General features: G+C 47.2%; 1 protein-coding gene across 4 annotated transcripts in view; it reads right to left on the minus strand.

Moving 5' to 3' along the window:
• LOC115475873 (FXYD domain-containing ion transport regulator 5-like) overlaps window positions 1-20,711 on the minus strand; it is a 314,171-nt gene that overhangs the window by 181,265 nt on the left and 112,195 nt on the right. The window lies entirely within an intron of this gene.

Raw genomic sequence — 20,711 nt, forward strand, 5'->3', positions numbered from 1 at the left:
GACTGGACAGCTAGGGCTGCTCTGGGAAACTTTTATGTATTTATTTGTTCATTTATTACACTATGTTGCAACACTAGGCAGTGTACAAAATAAAAAAATATATAAAATCCAAACAAACAAGACATAAAAAACAAAAACATTGAGTCTATTACTTATTAAAGTAGACTAACCAGCAAAACAATAAATAAACTGCAATGCTTAAGTGCAGTATGCCTCAGAGAAATATGCTTTCATCTGTTTTTTAAACTGTAGCATTGAAGTAACACTTAGCTCATATGGTAATGAGTTCCAGGGTAATGCTCCCTCAACCTGGATGATAAATATCAAGTCTGATCTGCCTAAATGTAGGAACATCCAAAACACTTGAACCAATCCAAAATTTAATTGATGTTAGGTTCATTTTTTATTATTTTTCAAACAGTGAAGCAGTGTAAGAAAGGGTTTCCCACTTTCATCATACTCCTAAGTTAAACCACATAAAAGAGAGGGATTTAAAAGGAAGTATTTATGGTAAGAGTAGGCTGTTTCTTCATGAGTCAAACTGAGTCTGATTAGTCAGCCTTCAAACACTAGCCACTGGTTCACTATCCAAGGACTGAATGAGATTAGTGAGAGCTTTCTGCTGATCATGTAAGAATTGGATTGATAAATAATTTCTGTCTAGAAATGTCCTGATTGAACTGATAACTGAATGCGGAGGGGGGGGGGGGGGTGTCAGAGTTTTTCTTTTTATGATTTGCTAAAGGTTCACTTTTCTACTCATTACTGAGAGAATACATTTTTATTTTACTAGGGTGCAGTAGCGTTTTTAGCATATGGGCATCTCTAGTGTTTAGCGCATGCTTATTTTTAGTGTGCGCTAAAATCGCTAGTGCGCCCTTGTAAAAGGATCCCTGTGTTAGTTTCCTACACTACACAGGAATTTAGATATGTAATGTAAAGTGAAAAACTTTTGCCTGTATTGTTTATATTAATGATCTGTAAGCTTCTATTTTTTCTCTTTCTCTGGGAACCTTTTAGCTATGTAAGCACAGTTTGTGAGGGTTAGCTTTGAAATTACTTCACTGTAGAACAGTATTTTATGTGCTTAAACAGACTCTTTTAAAATTCCCTGGGAGGGTGGGGGTGGGGTATGTATATAATGATGCACAGATATAGAACATCTACTGTAGACATTCCTGGGGCATGTTTTATAAAAGCAGCACTTAAGTGCTTAATTTGTTTCAGTACTGACATGCCTATTCTAGCAGGTGAAAATATGTGCATCTACTTGCCCTGAGGTAATTTTATAAAGGCACATAGGTGCACATGCTGTCTTTATAAAATAGGGGCAACATATCTGTATATGCCTATGTGCCTTTCCAGTATAGATTCCTGGTTCTACTCTCAAGCCTTTAATACATAAAATGACTGACTATACACCACTGTGCACGTGAATTAGCTTGCTACACACACTGTACCTTAGACCAGTTCCTTATATCTTGTTTAACTGTACAAAGAACTTGCCTAGAGTTTAGCCACCCATCTATTTATCCCAACTGACTTTGTAGCAGGGCCACCGAGAGGGGGGTGAGGAGGTGAAGATTTCAATCACCCGGGTCCTAACAAAAGCAGGAGAGACAGACCCCGGCCCTGGGCCCCCCTTAGAGGCTGGGGAGGAGCAGACATAGGATTCTAAATTGGGGGCCCTGGTTTGGCTGGCGGGGGTCCCCAAGCTCCACCAGCAGAAGCCTTCCTCCAGCACTGTTCTCCACCACAATGTCTGCCCTCCCTGCTTCCCCTCACATTGTGAGGGGAAGCAGCCGCAGGGCAGGCAATGTCACAGAGAACAGCGCTGGAGGAAGGCTTCTGCTGGCGGGACTTGGGGACCCCCAATGTGGAGTTGCGGCAGGGGGCAGGGAGATGGGGCAAAATGCACTCTCTACTTTGGACTAACACTAGAGAATTAACAACAGTGTTTTAACAATGCCATAAAAAATAACAACATCAACAGTTATTAGGTTTTTATGAGTTCTCAAATTTACCTCATTTAGGGCCCTGTTTACTAAGGTGTGTTAGTGTTTTTAGCACACCTACACTTAGTGTGCGTGCTAACCATGTAGGCACCTATAGGGATATTGTAAGCATGTACATGGTTAACGTGCGTTAAAAACGTTAACGCGCCTATAATGCTGCTTAGTAATAAGGGCCCTAATTGTATTCATGTTTATATTTAGCCATTTTTACTTTTGTTATGTTGTTAACATAATTGTAAGTTTTATGTTAGACTGTACCTGCTGGAGAAAGGAGGAGATATCCAGAGACCTAAAAGGGTGTGAGACCTGGTGGGGTGAACTGTCATCCAACACTCCTTTCCCATACTGGTTGGAAGGTCTCCATAGCATTTGATGTCAGCATTGTGCTCTCCCTATAAAATCTTGCCACAGAAACGCAGCCACAGGGGTGGCCAAAGGGGTACGCCAGGCCCTTGGAATCCCCTTAAAGCACTGAGGTGGAAACATTATTACTTGTGAAATCTACCAGTCTGGTGGGTGAGCGTTCTCCTTCTTTTATCTGAGTGGACTGATTTTTTTTTTTCTTTTTTTTTTTGATATAGGAGACAAGGGGAAGAAGAGGAAGGCAGTCAGGATGTCCACCCCAGCCATTAAGGGGGTCTTTTACTAAAGATTAGCTTGCATTATCTGCAGCAGGGCCCATTTTATTCCTATGGGCCCTGATGCAGATAACTGAAGCCAGGGGCGTAGCTACGGGTGGGCCCAGGCCCACCCAATCTCAGCTCAGGCCCACCCAGTTTGTCCTGCTCCTCCAATCGGTGCCGGTCCTCTAGGCGCCAATTAGGCTGCAGCGGGAGAGAGAGTGAACAGTCTTCTGCCCCATCTGAGCAGCAATGTCTAAAGCCGGCAGAAAAAACAGCAGCTCACCAGATTTTAGTCCTCCAGAAGCTCTGGCATAGTTTGGAGGGGCGAGGGGGGCATTGCCCCCCCCCCCCCCCCCCCCAAATGCATGGCTGGAGCAACGCTGTAGGCAGCTCTTCCTGCCCTCAGCTCCCGGACAGGCTTCCTCCTCGTTCCTTCCTGCCCCCACCCCTCGCACACGTTAGTAGTAGTTATAGTAGTGGGAGGACATGTGCCTGCCGAACTCCTGGGCTCCCTTTCATATTTATCAGCATTTTAAAGCATTTTGTCTTGAGCACGGATTTCTCTCAACAAAGCTTGCTGAACCTATGGACAAATTTGTGGAGCGACTGACCGATCCTAAACCTGGTAAATCAACCCGAGCAGATCGAGCTCAAGTTAATCAAGGGAACGAAAAGACTGTGGCATGAGTACCCGGAGTGGTAAGGCAGTTTACAACAGCATCAACCTTATCACCTGAGAAGTGAATTTGCAGGCTGTGGTTTCCACTGTAGCTGCACTAATTGAATCAGAATGCATTCTCCAATTGTAAAACCTTAGGAATTTGCTAACATCATCCTGTTAATGGCTCATTACCTTTAGGCCCTATTTGGGGGCTTTCTCCTGTTCTATGCTAGTAGCAAAAATCATTTATCAATGAATCCTTTTTTTTGTTTAATTGACTGTGTATTATCAACCTTACAAAAATGTGAAATATGGGTAGAAGAGCCAGAGTACCTGAATCTTTTAATTCTTAATCTTTTATTGAAGTTTCCAACCTGAATTCTCAAAATACACAACAGTAAGTTGGTGTGTGTGTATGTACACACACACACACACACACCTTCTCTTCCCCACCCCCCACCCCCCATACACACACCCTAATTTGTTTTGAAAGCCTGCTTAATTTTTACATGGCTTTTGTAGAACTGTAGTTGCAGGCTACCAAAGTGTCAAAACTTCAGGCATTCTGACAGTGTTACTCAATAATACAAATTTGATTTAATACTATTCTGTACAAAAAGTCTACACAAGTGATGAGATTCTATTAATGATTCTTGTTTAATTAACAGATGTAAGCATAAATGTAAGCATAAATGTCTTAAATAGTTGCTATTCTCATCAAGCACCTGCAGATTTAATTAAAATATGATAAAAACTCTATAGTTTAAAGCTAAAACCTGCTTTAAGCCTTAAATCTCTACAATCTCTTTGGAAGAGAGTCAGTTTCTTAGAATCCTGTAGATTATGACTTTTTAGAGCAAGTGCTTCCGAAAATCCCATGAAACCAAGCTGCTTCAGTTTGTATAACGCTTCCCTACACTTTTACATAATATTGTGCAGAGATGGTATTGCTGGGGGTTTTTTTTCCCTTTTTTTTTTTTTTTTTTGTTTTAAAGGTAAACTACTTTTTCCAGGGGCAATCCTAAAAGGATGAGTGCTGTGTGTTAAAATAGGGTTGTCCTTGCTATACTTAAAATTCAATTGTCAGATGTGGCATATAGAACTTTGCATGCCTTGAAAAGTTTGTATTTATGTTTTGCAGGCAGATATATTCTAATTCCACTATCCAGCTTATAATCGAAAGAGAAAAACGCCTATATTTCGACCCAAATCGGGCGATGAGCGTTTTTCTCGCAAAGGCGCCCAAATCGGTATAATCGAAAGCCAATTTTGGGCGTTTCCAACTGCACTCTATCGCGGAAACGAATAAAGTTGACGGGGGCGTGCCGGAGGCGTGGTGGAGGCAGGACTGGGGCGTGGTTATCAGCCGAGGAGAGATAGGTGTCTTTAGCTGATAATCGGAAAAAAAATGCGTTTTTACCCCGATTTTGGGTCACTTTTTTTGGACCCTTTTTTTCACGAACAAGTCGCAAAAAAGTGCCCCAACTGCCCAGATGACCACTGGAGGGAATCAAGGATGGCCTTCCCGGACTCCCCCAGTGGTCACTAACCCCCTCCCACCAAAAAAAACCCCACTTTAAAAACTTTTTTTCCAGCCTCTATGCCAGCCTCAAATGCCGTACCCACCTCCATGACAGCAGAATATGTTCAATCCTGTCACAGCCTTTCCCTGGGTCAGATGTGGCTCTCGGGTGCACTACAGGGTCACATCAGTATTGCATTGTGGTGGGTGTAGGGTATTGTGCTCCGTGATTTCATTAGCTTGTGTTACAGTCTCACGATGTTGGTAGTTGGTAGGCTCTTCTCCCATGGTGCTTTTCCCCCTGCCTACTGGGTCAGAGTGTGCCCTGTTGTGTTTCCGGTAGTTCATAAGGTAGTGCCCATTTTTGTAAGCCAGTTTTAGATCCCTTCCATGTGTGGGGCACAACCTCTGATCTGCAGTTAACTGTGAGTAAACGCGGTTATTCCAATAAAGGACGTTTTCGGAGAGATTAGTCTTCAGGTGTAAACTGGTGTGCCAATGTTATACAGCAGTAACAAGTCCTAGAGGCCTGCATGTATGCAGGTCACTGGAGCACTTTTAGTGGGTACCGCAGTGCACTTCAGCCAGGTGGACCCAGGCCCATCCCCCCCCCCACCTGTAACACTTGTGCTGGTAAATGGGAGGCCTTCAAAACCCACTGTACCCACATGTAGGTGCCCCCTTCACCCCTAAGAGCTATGGTAGTGTTGTACATTTGTGGGTAGTGGGTTTTGGGGGAGGGGGGTTGGGAGCTCAGCACCCGTGGTAAGGGAGCTATGCATATGGGAGCTTTTTCTGAAGTCCACCGCACTGACCTAGGGTGCCCAGTTGGTGTCCTGGCATATCAGGGGGGCGAGTGTACTATGAATCGTGGCCCCTCCCACGACCAAATGGCTCGGATTGGGACGTTTTTGAGCTGGGCGTTTTTAGTTTCCATTATCGCTAAAAAAAACAAACGCCCAGCTCAAAAACTTCCATTTCTTCGAAAATACGGTTCGGCCCGCCCCTTCACGGACCCGTTCTCAGAGATAAACGCCCATGGAGATAGGCGTTTCCGTTCGATTATGCCCCTCCACATCCTTTTTGAGATGTTTATCCCCTCCTCTTTAATTCCCCTTACCCCTTAGTTGTTCTGTCTGTTACCTGTCTTATTTAGATTGTGAGCTCTTTGAGCAGGGACTGTCTTTATGTGTATGGTGTACAGCGCTGCGTATGCCTTGTAGCGCTATAAAAGTGTTAGGTAGTAGTAGTAGTAACAAGCTGGAGACTATCTCTTCCCAAATTGCACGATTTGAAACCTTTATGGCAGACATCACTAAGCGTACCACAGAGCTAGAGACACGTGTCTCTGCTGTAGAAGATACTGCAAGCAGCACGTTGACAGAGCTAGCAACTTTAAAAACGCTATTGCAGTTCTATGATGAGGTTAAAAAAAATGCTATTGCAACAACAAGCGGTCAAGGCCTTGAAAACCGCTCCAGACGTAGCAATGTGCGTTTTTTGGGAATTCCTGAGTTTGCGGCGGAGGCAACTCTACTCTCAGAGTTGGAATCTTGGCTGAGAGAAATTTGCCCCTGTGCGAGCGTGTGGGCCCAGTGCGCTTAAAACGGGCCCACTGCCTGGTGAAGAAAAAGGCAGGAGACAACAGACTCAGAATAGTAATTGCCAAGTTTCATAATTACTTACATAAGGCAGATATTATAAGACAATATAAGCTCCACCGACACTCTCTTGACTTATGATGGAAACCTGGTTCACCTGTTCCAAAATTACTCAGCAGCACTCCAGGAGAAACACAAAGCATTTTATCCATTATGTGCAATGCTGGCCAAGCACAAGATCCGTTTCCAGTTCATCTATCCAGCTGTCCTTCAAGTGTTTCACCAGGATGTATGGAGTACATATGATAAGTATGAAGCGGCTCAATATCATATGAAGAACATATGTGTCCTATCTGTCTGTCCTACCCTTATCCCTTATTTGTCCTGTCTGTCTGTCCTGATTTAGATTGTAAGCTCTTTTGAGCAGGGACTGTCTTTTCTTCATGTTAAATTGTGAAGCGCTGCGTACGACTGGTAGCACTATAGAAATGATTTGTAGTAGTAGTAGTTTAAACCTTTTATTTTCCTCGCAGCGACTGCAGTGAAGCACACAACACAGCAGGCTCACCTCCAGCCTTTCCCTTCCCTCTCTCAGTGTCCTGCCTTCTTGCGATGATGTATTTCCTGTTTCCATGAGGGCGGGACATTGAGTGAGGGAAGGGAAAGGCAGGAGGTGAGCCCGCTGTGTTGTGTGCTTCACTGCCATCGCTGCGAGGAAAATAAAAGGTTTAAACACACACGGGGGTGGGGAGCAGGAAGGAACGGAGAGGAAGGATGTCGGGTGAGAGCTACGGGCATTAAATGTATTGTGGCATCGCATTACATATGCTCTTGTCGGTTACTTTCATTTTTGATTTTTGTTTCGTGTACGCTACCGTTGGTTGCTTTCATTTACGTTATTGCTTTCTGTTCTTCTTTCTCTTCATAAAATCATATGGTTGGTGTATACATAACTCATCACCTCTGGTCCTTTTTGTTAGTTACTTTCATACGTCATCTTTTCAGCGTTTGCTCCGCTATTGCCTTTAATGAGCTGTGTATGACCTTTATGATGCATAATCATTTTTAATTTTCATCATTTTTTGTGTTTTCAATGTGTTCGTTTTCAGATCTCTTGAGGAGTTATTTTTCCTCTCTTTATTTTATTTTATTTTTTTCATTTTTATCTGGCGATGTTTATGGTTCATTTCATTATGTGCCTTCATTCCATCATGAGTTCATATTTATTCCATACCTCTTTTGATATATTTTTTGTTGTGCATACATCCACGGTTAAACTGTTAGGTATTATTACTATTTATTTTTTATATGTTTATATTTTTGAGCCATAACATTCTTCAGTATATTTTGGCATATGTGACTATATACTATTTTTTGTATTTTTATTCATTATTATTTTGTTGTTTTTAATTATTTCTTTTTTTATTATTTTCATTTTTATTATTTTGTATTATTCGTTTTTCAAGTTTTTGTAGAATAATGTATTTTCAACCATCTATATTTTCATTCTTTTTCTTTTGTTTCTGCAGTATTTTGCTTTTTGTTTCATGAGTATCTCGGAGGTGCACCTGTAAACGTCAGATTCAGGGTAGGTCACAACGTTATATTTCTCATCTTTACATACCTTTTTTTGTGATGGCTAAAGTGTTGTTGTTTTTATTAACATGCTTTTTCATTAACATGTATAATATTTAAATAATATTTTTATTAACATGTATATTTTGGTCATGATTTGTTAGGATTTTCATTTCTTCTTTCCGATGAGCTCTGCACATGTTACCAACTGCTTGTGGTTGCTGGCTATGTTATTCTGTAATATTCCAAATGATGTTATATAGTTGTATTTTATTCATGAAATGTAAGATTGTGTCTTTCATTACATATTAGTATTGTCATTGTTTTTTCTAGTATATAACCTATTTTTTTACATTTTACATGGCATAATTTGTTTTTATCATGTGGCTCTGATACTTTTAGTATGTCTGTGATGTGTGTTTATATGTTTTGGCATTTTCTTGATATTTTTGGATTACTTTTTAATCTGAATTTATTTTTAACCTTGTTTTTGATTTTGTATTTTTAATGTTTTTAATTTTGGAACATTTGTACTTTTACATTTAAGTTGTACATATGTTAATTTGTTTGTTTTGTTTCATTTTAGACCCCTGAGGAAGGCCTGTTGGCCGAAACACGGACCGTGTAGGGTCCCATTAAACGTTTCTGGTGCTCTTACTCCTTATGGTTTTTCTGGTCTGTTTTGGTTCATCTTCCGCCATTTTTTGTGGTTTGTGGGGAGCTGAGGGAGGGCAGGGAGAATAGCTGGAAATGGAGAGGAGGGGAGGGCAGGGGAGAGAGGACAATTGCTGGACATGGATAGATGAATGGAGGGGGCAGGGGAGAGAGCAAATTTGCTGGATATGGGTGGATGGAGGAGAGGGCAGGGGAGAATAGAGAGCTGCTGGACATGGGTGGATGGAGGGGAGGGCAGAAGAGAATAGAGAGTTGCTGGACATGGATGGATGGAGGAGAGGGCAGGGGAGAGAGGCAAATTGCTGGACATGGATGGATGAATGGAGGGGGCAGGGGAGAGAGCAAATTTACTGGATATGGGTGGATAGAGGAGAGGGCAGGGAAGAATGGAGAGTGGATGGATGGAGGGGAGGGAAGTCAGGAAGGAGATGCACATGGATGGAGGGGGAGGAAAGAGAGGAGAAATGCTGGACATGGCTGGAGGGGAGGGAAGACAGAGGAAGTAGATGCACATGGATGGAGGGGAGGGGAGGGGAGTGAGGAGAAATGCTGGATATGGATGGAAGGGAAATTGCTGAATTTAAGGGCTGGCTGGATCGGAAATCTTTGAGGGCAGATACCAGGCTGCGGGGATGAGGGTACGCCTTGTAGCGCTATAGAAATGCTAAATAGTAGTAGTAGTAGTAGGGTAGAGAAGGGAAGGACTGATGCCAGGCTATGGAGATGGGGTTAGGGTAAAGAAGGGAAGGGCTGATGATGGCAGAAAAAGACCTGCATGGTCCATCCAGTCTGCCCACAAGATAAATTCATATGTGTATACCTTACCTTGATTTGTACTTGTCTTTTTCAGGGCACAGATCGTATAAGTCTGCCCAGCAGGATTCCCCGCCTCCCATCACCGGCTCTGGCACAGACCGTATAAGTCTGCCCTCCACTATCTTCGCCTCCCAACCACCAACCAGGATAGAGAAGGGAAGGGCTGATGCTGGGCTATGTGGATGGATGCTGGGCTATGGAGTTGAATGGGATGGTGGGGGGGGGGGTAAGGTAGAGAAGGGAAGGACTGATGTTTGGCTACAGGGATGGATGGGTGGTAAGAAGGAATGGGTAGGGCTGATGTCAGGCTACAGGGAGGGATGGGGGGGACAAGGAAGAGTAGGGCTGATGCTGAGTTACAGGACAATTTAAAAGTTTTGGTCCTTTATTCTGTAATTGATGAGGGTTGGTCTGTGTTCTGCATGTGACCAAGGTGAAAGATTCTTCTGGCATGTGGCTTATGAGGGGATCTATATCAGTCTGACTTGTTTGGCTTTTCCAATGGGACACGTATTGCTGTTGTGTATATTCACCGCTGCCTTTTTCAAGGTGCTGTTATTGATATTTGTGTGTTCAGAATTGGTGGTGTTAAGGTTTGCAACATAGGCTCCAAGTATTTATGTGGTTTATGTTGATGCAGGACACTTGTTGGGCAGACTGTTCATTAGAAATCCTTCATCAAGTGCACTCTAAGGCATTATTTAGGAGTATCCCAAGAAACGCTACTCACACCTACAGTGGGGGAAATAAGTATTTGATCCCTTGCTGATTTTGTAAGTTTGCCCACTGACAAAGACATGAGCAGCCCATAATTGAAGGGTAGGTTATTGGTAACAGTGAGAGATAGCACATCACAAATTAAATCCGGAAAATCACATTGTGGAAAGTATATGAATTTATTTGCATTCTGCAGAGGGAAATAAGTATTTAATCCCTCTGGCAAACAAGACCTAATACTTGGTGGCAAAACCCTTGTTGGCAAGCACAGCGGTCAGACGTCTTCTGTAGTTGATGATGAGGTTTGCACACATGTCAGGAGGAATTTTGGTCCACTCCTCTTTGCAGATCATCTCTAAATCATTAAGAGTTCTGGGCTGTCGCTTGGCAACTCGCAGCTTCAGCTCCCTCCATAAGTTTTCAATGGGATTAAGGTCTGGTGACTGGCTAGGCCACTCCATGACCCTAATGTGCTTCTTCCTGAGCCACTCCTTTGTTGCCTTGGCTGTATGTTTTGGGTCATTGTCGTGCTGGAAGACCCAGCCACGACCCATTTTTAAGGCCCTGGCGGAGGGAAGGAGGTTGTCACTCAGAATTGTACGGTACATGGCCCCATCCATTCTCCCATTGATGCGGTGAAGTAGTCCTGTGCCCTTAGCAGAGAAACACCCCCAAAACATAACATTTCCACCTCCATGCTTGACAGTGGGGACGGTGTTCTTTGGGTCATAGGCAGCATTTCTCTTCCTCCAAACACGGCGAGTTGAGTTCATGCCAAAGAGCTCAATTTTTGTCTCATCTGACCACAGCACCTTCTCCCAATCACTCTCGGCATCATCCAGGTGTTCACTGGCAAACTTCAGACGGGCCGTCACATGTGCCTTCCGGAGCAGGGGGACCTTGCGGGCACTGCAGGATTGCAATCCGTTATGTCGTAATGTGTTACCAATGGTTTTCGTGGTGACAGTGGTCCCAGCTGCCTTGAGATCATTGACAAGTTCCCCCCTTGTAGTTGTAGGCTGATTTCTAACCTTCCTCATGATCAAGGATACCCCACGAGGTGAGATTTTGCGTGGAGCCCCAGATCTTTGTCGATTGACAGTCATTTTGTACTTCTTCCATTTTCTTACTATGGCACCAACAGTTGTCTCCTTCTCGCCCAGCGTCTTACTGATGGTTTTGTAGCCCATTCCAGCCTTGTGCAGGTGTATGATCTTGTCCCTGACATCCTTAGACAGCTCCTTGCTCTTGGCCATTTTGTAGAGGTTAGAGTCTGACTGATTCACTGAGTCTGTGGACAGGTGTCTTTCATACAGGTGACCATTGCCGACAGCTGTCTGTCATGCAGGTAACGAGTTGATTTGGAGCATCTACCTGGTCTGTAGGGGCCAGATCTCTTACTGGTTGGTGGGGGATCAAATACTTATTTCCCTCTGCAGAATGCAAATAAATTCATATACTTTCCACAATGTGATTTTCCGGATTTAATTTGTGATGTGCTATCTCTCACTGTTACCAATAACCTACCATTCAATTATGGGCTGCTCATGTCTTTGTCAGTGGGCAAACTTACAAAATCAGCAAGGGATCAAATACTTATTTCCCCCACTGTATATACATAGTGCATATACATAGTGCCCACCCATACTAGCTCTGGGCCCACCCAAAATGTCAGGTCTAGCTACGCCACTGAGCTAATCTTTAGTAAAAGACCCCCTTAAGGTCCTATAGATGACCATGTAGTACCAGGCACCAAGACTGATATGACAGCTTATGCCTCACTCCCCGAAGAAAGCTTCTTTTAGCTACCTTGAAAAAACTCCTCCCCCTTAGCCTTTGTTGCTCCTCTCTCCTGTGTGTGAGGGACATAGCAAAGACGGGACAAGTCCCCACATGCATACAATGTTTCTTCCTAAAGAGGTTATTCCATATCATCAAGCTGATCAATCCATAGACTGGTGGGTTGTGTCCATCTACCAGCAGGTGGAGATAGAGAGCAAACTTTTGCCTCCCTATATGTGGTCATGTGCTGCCGGAAACTCCCCAGTATGTTCTCTATCTCAGCAGGTGGTGGTCACACACAGCAGCAGCTCTGGCTAGGCCTCCAAGCCTAATCCTTAGGTTTTGTTGAGGCCTGGGGTTGAGGGCTCTTTTGAGCAAGTGCAAACCTGGTGGTGCCAGGTCCCTCCTTTTCTCCCCCCTCCCGCTGGCTCCGTTTAAAAAAAAAAAAAAAAAAAAAAATTTTAAACGTCTTTAAAGGCGTTTAATTCGACGTTTCTTTAAACGTTCATTGCAGCTACTCACTGGGACACCAGTTCGTTACAGCTCGGAGCGGCAAGCAGGTAATTTTACCTTTTTATAGCGGGCAGGGGGTTCCCCGATTCTTCTCCTCGTGGCATATGGCGTCGGAGGGCGAGGGCGCAAAGGGTCGCTCCCCGGATCGCTGGAGCGCTTCTAGAGGGGATGCGGGGGTTTTACAACCTGATTCGCCCTTGATGGGTGACAGTTTAGTGACCGATGAATGTCCCGGTCGCTCCTCCGGCGTGGTGGTTTTTTCCCGCCATAAACGCCCATCCCCCGCTCCTCGCCTCCGCCATCTTGGCCGGCCACGCGGCTCGGACGGCTTCTTCGTGGGCCGCCCTTGAGGTTGGAGACATTAATGCCATGAACGCCCTTAATTTGGGCGACGGCACAAAGCGGCTAAAGTTAAGCGCCGTTCTTCCCGCGCGGCTCCTTCGCGGAGTTTCGCGCCGGACGCCATTTTGGATGCGCAGCATGTCTCTCCCCCGCTATTGCGAGCGCCGGTTGAGAGTGCGTCTAGGGCTGTTGCCCAGGCTGCGGAAGTGCACTGTCTGGGGGGTTTCTCCCCCGAGTTTGTTTTGCTGCTGCATCAGGCTTTCCTCATGCAAAACGCTGCCCCTGCTCCCTCTTCTGATAAAGAGGTTGAGGTTCCCAGAGGTAAACGCCCTCGGGTTGATTTCCAGGCCTTGGAGGACTTTGTCTCCTCCGATGTAGATGAGGGCAGCGTGTCTGAGGTCTCCCAACGGTCCTTTGCGGATTCCTTGGAGGAGATAGATCCCCGCTCGGATGGAGCGGATGACCCCTCTGCAGCGCGGCTTTTTAGCCCAGAGGATTTGCCCAACCTGTTGTTACAGGCCATGGACACTTTGAAGATTTCCTCTCCGGAGGACGTCTCTCCCTCAGCCCCTGTTGGCTCTGCCATTATGCTGGGGACGTAGCGCCCGCCTAGATCCTTCCACGTGCATGATGCCATGCACACCTTAATTGCGGCTCAATGGGATGTCCCGGAAACGAGCCTTAAAGTGGCTAGGGCTATGTCCCGCCTCTATCCTTTGGCTGTGAGTGAACGTGAGGCCTATCTGTGGCCTACCGTGGATTCTTTAATCACTGCGGTGACTAAGAAAACGGCGTTGCCGGTGGAAGGTGGCACGGCCCTAAAGGACGCCCAAGACAGAAGATTGGAGGCGGCCTTAAGGTCGTCCTTTGAGGCAGCTGCGTTAAGTTTGCAGGCCTCAGTTTGCGGCTCCTATGTGGCCAGGGCGTGCCTGACTATGGTGCAGCGGGCTTCCCCCTCGGATCTTTCCTTGAGGGCTGATTGGCCGGCCCTGGAATCGGGCTTAGCCTATTTGGCAGACTTGCTGTATGATGTCTTGAGAGCCTCAGCTAAGGGCATGGCTCAGACAGTCTCTGCGCGGCGGTGGCTTTGGCTGAAACATTGGTCTGCTGACCACGCCTCTAAATCCCGCCTGGCTAGATTGCCTTTTAAAGGCAAGCTGCTCTTTGGGGTCGAGCTGGACAAAATCGTGACCGATCTCGGCACGTCTAAGGGCAAGAAATTACCAGAGGTCAGGGCTCGGGCTAGTACTCGTCCCGGTACCTCCAGAGGACGGTTGCTGGAAGCCCGTCTGTACCGCCCGGGCAAGTCGGGTTCCTCTGCCCCCTCTTCCTTCAAGAGGAATTTCTCCCCCAAGCAGCATTCCTTTCGCAGAGACCGCCGTCCCGGAGGTGCTCCCTCCGGTCCTCCCCCAGGGTCTCGTACCCAATGACGGGGCCTTGGTCCACGCCCCAGTGCAGATTGGAGGACGGCTGTCCTCGTTTCTGGGCGAGTGGACCACTATAACTTCAGACGCGTGGGTGCTGGAAGTCATCAGAGACGGCTACAAGCTAGAGTCTGCCAACCCTTAAGAGACGGGTTTGTACTCTCTCCCTGCAAGTCTCCGGTCAAGCTGTGGCAGTGCAGCAGACCTTGGACAACCTGATCCGCCTGGGTGCGGTCGTTCCGGTGCCAAAAAATCAGATTGGCAAGGGACGTTACTCCATTTACTTTGTGGTTCCAAAGAAAGGAGGTTCTGTCCGGCCTATCCTCGACCTCAAAGGGGTCAATCGGGCCTGGAAAGTGAGGCACTTTCGCATGGAGACTCTCCGCTCTGTTATAGCGGCAGTGAAGGCAGGAGAGTTCTTGGCTTCCTTGGACATCAAGGAAGCGTACCTGCATATTCCCATCTGGCCTCCTCTCCAACGCTTTCTGCGTTTTACAGTCCTGAGACGACACTTCCAGTTCAGAGCCCTCCCTTTCGGGTTGGCTACTGCTCCGCGGACCTTTTCCAAAGTAATGGGGGTCATAGCGGCCTTCCTGCTAAAGGAAGGAGTACAAGTCCATCCTTATCTGGACGACTGGTTGATCCGAGCCCCCTCTTATGCAGAGTGCGGCAAAGCTATGGACCGGGTAGTTGCTCTGGTGAGCTCCCTGGGATGGATCATCAACTGGAAGAAGAGCCAGCTGCGCCCGACTCAGTCCCTGGAGTATCTGGGAGTTCGATTCGACATCCAAGTGGGCAGAGTGTTCCTGCCAGACAATCGGATTGTCAAGCTTCAGGCTCAGGTGGACTAGTTCCTAGTAGCTTCTCCTATTCGGGCTTGGGACTACGTGCAGCTGTTGGGCTCTATGACGGCCACGATGGAAGTAGTGCCCTGGGCCAGGGCTCATATGAGACCACTACAGCTATCTCTGCTGCTGCGCTGGACTCCGATGTCGGAGGATTAGGCTGTGCGCCTTTCCGTGGACCCAGCAGTGCGCAAGGCGCTGAGCTGGTGGACGCAGACAGACAAGTTGTCTGCAGGATTGCCTCTGGTGACCCCGGAGTGGATTGTCGTCACGACAGACGCCTCTTTGATGGGCTGGGGAGCCCACTGCTTGGGAAGGACAGCGCAGGGGCTCTAGTCTCCTGCAGAGGCAAGTGGTCTATCAACCTCCTGGAACTCAGAGCCATTCGGTTGGTGTTATTGGAGTTCATCCCGGTACTGGGGTTGTAGCCTGTACGGGTCCTGTCGGACAATGCCACGGCTGTGGCCTATATCAACCGCCAGGGAGGTACCAAGAGCGCCCCTCTAGCCAAGGAGGCTATGAGTCTTTGCCAGTGGGCGGAAGCGAACCTGGAGCAGCTTTCAGCGGCCCACATTGCTGGAGTCATGAATGTCAAGGCGGACTTTCTCAGTCGCCATACCTTGGAGCCCGGAGAGTGGCAACTATCTGCTCAGGCGTTCTTGGACATCACGAAGCGCTGGGGCCAGCCGAGCCTAGATCTGATGGCGTCATTGGCCAATTGCCAAGTGCCGCGCTTTTTCAGCAGAGGACGGGACCCTCGATCCCTGGGAGTAGATGCTCTTCTCCAACAGTGGCCGACACAAGAGCTCCTCTATGTGTTCCCGCCCTGGCCCATGTTGGGCAGGGTGCTAGACCGGGTGGCAAAGCATCCCGGCAGGGTAATCCTGGTGGGTCCGGATTGGCCCAGACGTCCCTGGTATGCGGACTTGATCAGGCTCTCAGTCGACGATCCTCTGCGGCTGTCAGTGGAGCAGGGCCTGTTACATCAGGGTCCCGTGGTGATGGAGGATCCCTCTCCCTTTGGTCTTACGGCCTGGCTATTGAGCGGCAGCGTCTGAGGAAGAAGGGCTTCTCAGACAAGGTCATCGCCACTATGCTGAGAGCGAGGAAGCGCTCTACTTCTACTGCTTACGCCAGGGTTTGGCGTATCTTTGCAGCATGGTGTGAAGCAGGCTCACTTTCTCCCTTCACTGCTCCAATTTCTTCAGTGTTGGCGTTCCTGCAAGAAGGTCTGGAGAAAGGCCTGTCGCTCAGTTCCCTTAAAGTCCAGGTAGCGGCTCTGGCTTGCTTCAGGGGCCGCCTGAAGGGTGCTTCCCTGGCTTCGCAGCCAGATGTGGTGCGCTTTCTCAAGGGAGTTAATCACCTGCGCCCTCCTCTGCACTCAGTGGTGCCTGCGTGGAATCTCAACCTGGTGATAACAGCATTGCAGAAGCCGCCTGTTGAACCCTTGTCGAGGGCATCTCTGAAAGACCTGACGTTGAAAGCAGTCTTTTTGGTGGCTATCACTTCAGCCAGAAGAGTTTCCGAGCTCCAGGCGCTCTCATGTCGAGAGCCTTTTCTGCAGTTCACTGAGGCAGGAGTGACTATTCGCACAGTGCCTTCCTTCCTGCCCAAGATTGTTTCTCGCTTCCATGTGAATCAGCAGCTCTGTCTCCCTTCCTTTCGTAGGGAGGACTACCCAGAGGAGTACTCCGCTCTTGAATATCTGGATGTGAGACGAGTCATCATCAGATACTTGGAAGTGACCAATGATTTCCGGAAATCGGATCATCTGTTTGTCCTGTTTGCAGGTCCTCGTAAGGGTCTGCAGGCTGCTAAGCCTACAGTGGCAAGATGGGTCAAGGAAGCCATTGCAGCGGCTTATGTGGCCGCGGGGAAGGTGCCGCCTATCCAGCTGAAGGCTCACTCCACTAGAGCTCAGGCGGCCTCGATGGCAGAGGCCGGATCCGTCTCCTTGGAAGAGATATGCAAGGCGGCAACTTGGGCTTCGGCTCATACATTCTCCAAGCATTACCGTTTGACTGTGGCTGCACGGGCGGAGGCCCGGTTTGGAGCTTCAGTGTTGAGGTCAGGGATTTCAATGTCCCGCCCTGGGTGAGTACTGCTTCGGTACATCCCACCAGTCTATGGATTGATCAGCTTGATGATATGGAAGGTAAAATTATGTATAATCATACCTGATAATTTTCTTTCCATTAATCATAGCTGATCAATCCATAGCCCCTCCCAGATATCTGTACTGTTTTTATTCTGGTTGCATTTCAGGTTCAAGTTTAGTCTTCAGTTACTTCAGAAAGACTTCGTGTTCAAGTTTTTTCACTTGGATTCTTCAAGAGTTGAGACGAGTTTGTGTTACAGTGAGCTGCTGCATTCCTCTCCCCTCCGTTTTACGGGGCTGGATTGAGATTTAAATTCTGCCGGCACTCCCTCCCGCTTCGTGCGGCTGTAGGGCAGCTTTGTACCCCTCCCGCTTCGGCGGTGTTAGGGTCAGTCAGCTCCTCCCGCGGTTGCGGTTGCAGGATAAGCCAGATCCCCCCGCATCGGCGGGTGTGGTGTCCCTCCCCCGCTCCGCGGGGATGAGCTGGACGGATTCCCCTCCCCCACTTGTGTGGGGATGAGCTGGGTTAATTCCCCTCCCCCGTTTCGGCGGTGGTGAGCTGGGCAGAGTGTCCCTTCGTGGGTGTAATTCTCTAAGTGCTGAGTCCTGCGGATGGAGCTTTGATATCGACATACTGAGGAGTTTCCGGCAGCACATGACCACATATAGGGAGGCAAAAGTTTGCTCTCTATCTCCACCTGCTGGTAGATGGACACAACCCACCAGTCTATGGATTGATCAGCTATGATTAATGGAAAGAAAATTATCAGGTATGATTATACATAATTTTACCTTTTTCCTTTGAATTTGGCATCAGAAACTACAGTTTCTCATTAAGATATAACACTTAAAAATTCACAGACAGTGTTGCCACCACTATGTTTTCTCCAGTAGACCTTTTTGGGGCCTGTTTATTTTTCTAAGGGTTTCAATAGGAAATCTATGGGTTTTCCCAAACTGTGGTGTTTTCCCTCCATTTCTGGAACTGTTTCTGTAGTATCATTAATCTAGAAGTAGGAAACGCAAGAATAAAGTGGCCTGATATTCAAAGCAATTTAAGTAAGGGTCGTAGCCACAGGTGGGCCTGGGCCCACCCAGCAGCAATACACCTTGCAGGATCACAGAAGCAAAGCTGGTACTGTCATCTACTTCCATGGGTTGCCAATAGTGGCAGTGATTCCCACATGCTGCTTGCTGCTAACCCCCTAAGCCTCTGCTCTGCTGCAACTTCCTGTTTCTGCCAGGGCAGAACGTGGCATCCTTAGCTAAGGGCCTCCTCCAAAGACTGCCAGAACTCTCTACTACCAAGCTCTGCAACATCATCCTTGAGCCATCGACAACTAAGCGCTGTGTGGGGTGCTGGCATAGAGCATCAATGGCTCAGGGACATTGTTGCTGTCTGCCAATTTGGTAAAAGGGAGTTCTGGCCGCTTTTGGGGGAAATCTTCAGCTGACAGACACTGGGGATGATCATTAGCTAAAGTATTGATATTTTGAGTTGGAAGCTGTTGGGGGAGAATTAGAGAATGGTGGGAGCGAGGAGGCTGTCTGGCTACGCCACTGATTTAAGTAAATTGTGCTTAATGGGCCTGCCACTGATATTCATCAGTGCTTAACTGGGTAGTGCTACTGAATATCAGCACTAATTGGCCATTTAAAAATCCAGCAGGAGAGGGGTGTTCCACAGGCAGAGTCAAGGAGGAGCCACAAGTTATGTGGGTGCCAACAATATTCAGTGTCGGTGCCTGCATGGCTAACCAAACATACGGGAGTGCATAAAAAACAGTCCTAACTTTGCCCAGTTAGCCATGCGGGTGATGGCACTGAATATCAGCCAGCACTTGCGTAATTATAGGTAGTGGCCTGAAGCTGATCCTTCTGTCCCCTAACCAAGGTCCAACACCCCTCCCCCCTGATATTACCGATCCCCTTCTCAAACTCACCAATAGCAAATCTCCTTCCTGGCACCCCCCCCCCCCCCCCCCCCCCGAGATCAGACCCCTCCCTCACCCAGCCATCTGTAGCCCCCCCCCCCCCCAGGTTACCTTAAGCTTCCTGGTGGTTTAGTGAGTTAGGCCAAGCAGGAGCAAACTCCACTCAATTCTGCCCTTTGCTGCTCTATCTGTAAAATGGCCACTGTAGGAGTATTTCCCTGTGTGTCTCACCTTGTGGGCCTTGGCCTGTATAATCTTATGACAGCAAAATGGAGGCTGTAAACTCTGACCCGCACATCTCTGTGTCAGCAAGAAACAGCTTTGCAGCTTGTGGAAAATTACAGCAGAAGCTCAACACCAAGGACATGCTGTGTGCAAACCAGGCCCCCCTTATCTCCCTGAGAGGCTGGCTCCAGCAAGGCGGGTGAGAAACAGAAAATGCATACCAAAATGTAACAACTTGAAGGTCAAGAACAACGATCTGTTCTTGCCAGGCAGTGAGCCGAGGAAGATCCAGATTGGTTCCTGCAGCCACCGGACCAAGAGGTACGGGGAGAGCGGGAATGAGAGGGGAGTTAGTAAGAAGCCTTGGAAGAAGGTGGAGGTGAAAATAAGACCAGTGAGACCTAATAAGGTCCACCAACTGATGAACTGTGTATCTGGAGGAAAGTATTGTGGTTCAGCTGTATCAGCACGGAGTGACCTGTGCCCTCCTTATCTGCTGCAGAGTTCCCTTCCAGCTCTGACTAAGGCTCGCTGCTATATCAGCTTGAGTCTGTGAGGTGTCCCGTGCCAGCTCCCGAGAGGGACGACCCTGAGGTCTCAGCCTGGTGAGAAACACGGTGATTCATTTCCTACTAGTCGGGGGCTAGTTAGTGGTATTTACCTGAGCAGAAGGCTGGTGCCGTCATACTTGTGATCAGGAGAAGCTGCTAATAACTGTACTACCTCGTAACATAGTGTGACTGATCAGTGGTGTAATTTTATCTGGTAACCAATAAGAATTAGTGTTTAGTAGTGTGATGTATGAGTGTAATTTTTATCAGCCGGTAATTTTGTATTCAGCCAAAGCTTTGCAGAGTTCTATTTTGTATACCTTAGCGATATTTTCTTACCTGTTACCATAATAAATCTAATATATATATATCAGCCTGCGTTCTCAGCTACAGTTCTTTCTAACGGAAGTATTTGGCTAGGTTCCAAGGTTCCCACCCCTAGACCTAATTCAGGATTATTTGCTTGCAGATAGTTCTGCTTAGGGGAACCTGGACACAGGTAATTTATTATCTATGATTTATCCTACACCACCATAACTTCTAATGGTAGTCTCATGCTATTACTGCTAGGTGTCAGCCTTCCATATACAGTGCAATCCACTTAAGTGCAAGGGTCTGGGACTACATGCAGTTAACCAGAGCGTGCACTTAACCATTGTGACCCAAAGAAGCTTGACATCTGATAAACATATGCACAGTACTGTTTATTATTATACGTACAGTATACAGTCTTCGTTAACTAACGTTAGGCTTACTTGAAGTAAATCAGTTATAGTCCTTTGTACACTATTG

Source organism: Microcaecilia unicolor, chromosome 8 (genome assembly GCF_901765095.1).
Source record: "Microcaecilia unicolor chromosome 8, aMicUni1.1, whole genome shotgun sequence".
NCBI classification, from domain to species: domain Eukaryota; kingdom Metazoa; phylum Chordata; class Amphibia; order Gymnophiona; family Siphonopidae; genus Microcaecilia; species Microcaecilia unicolor.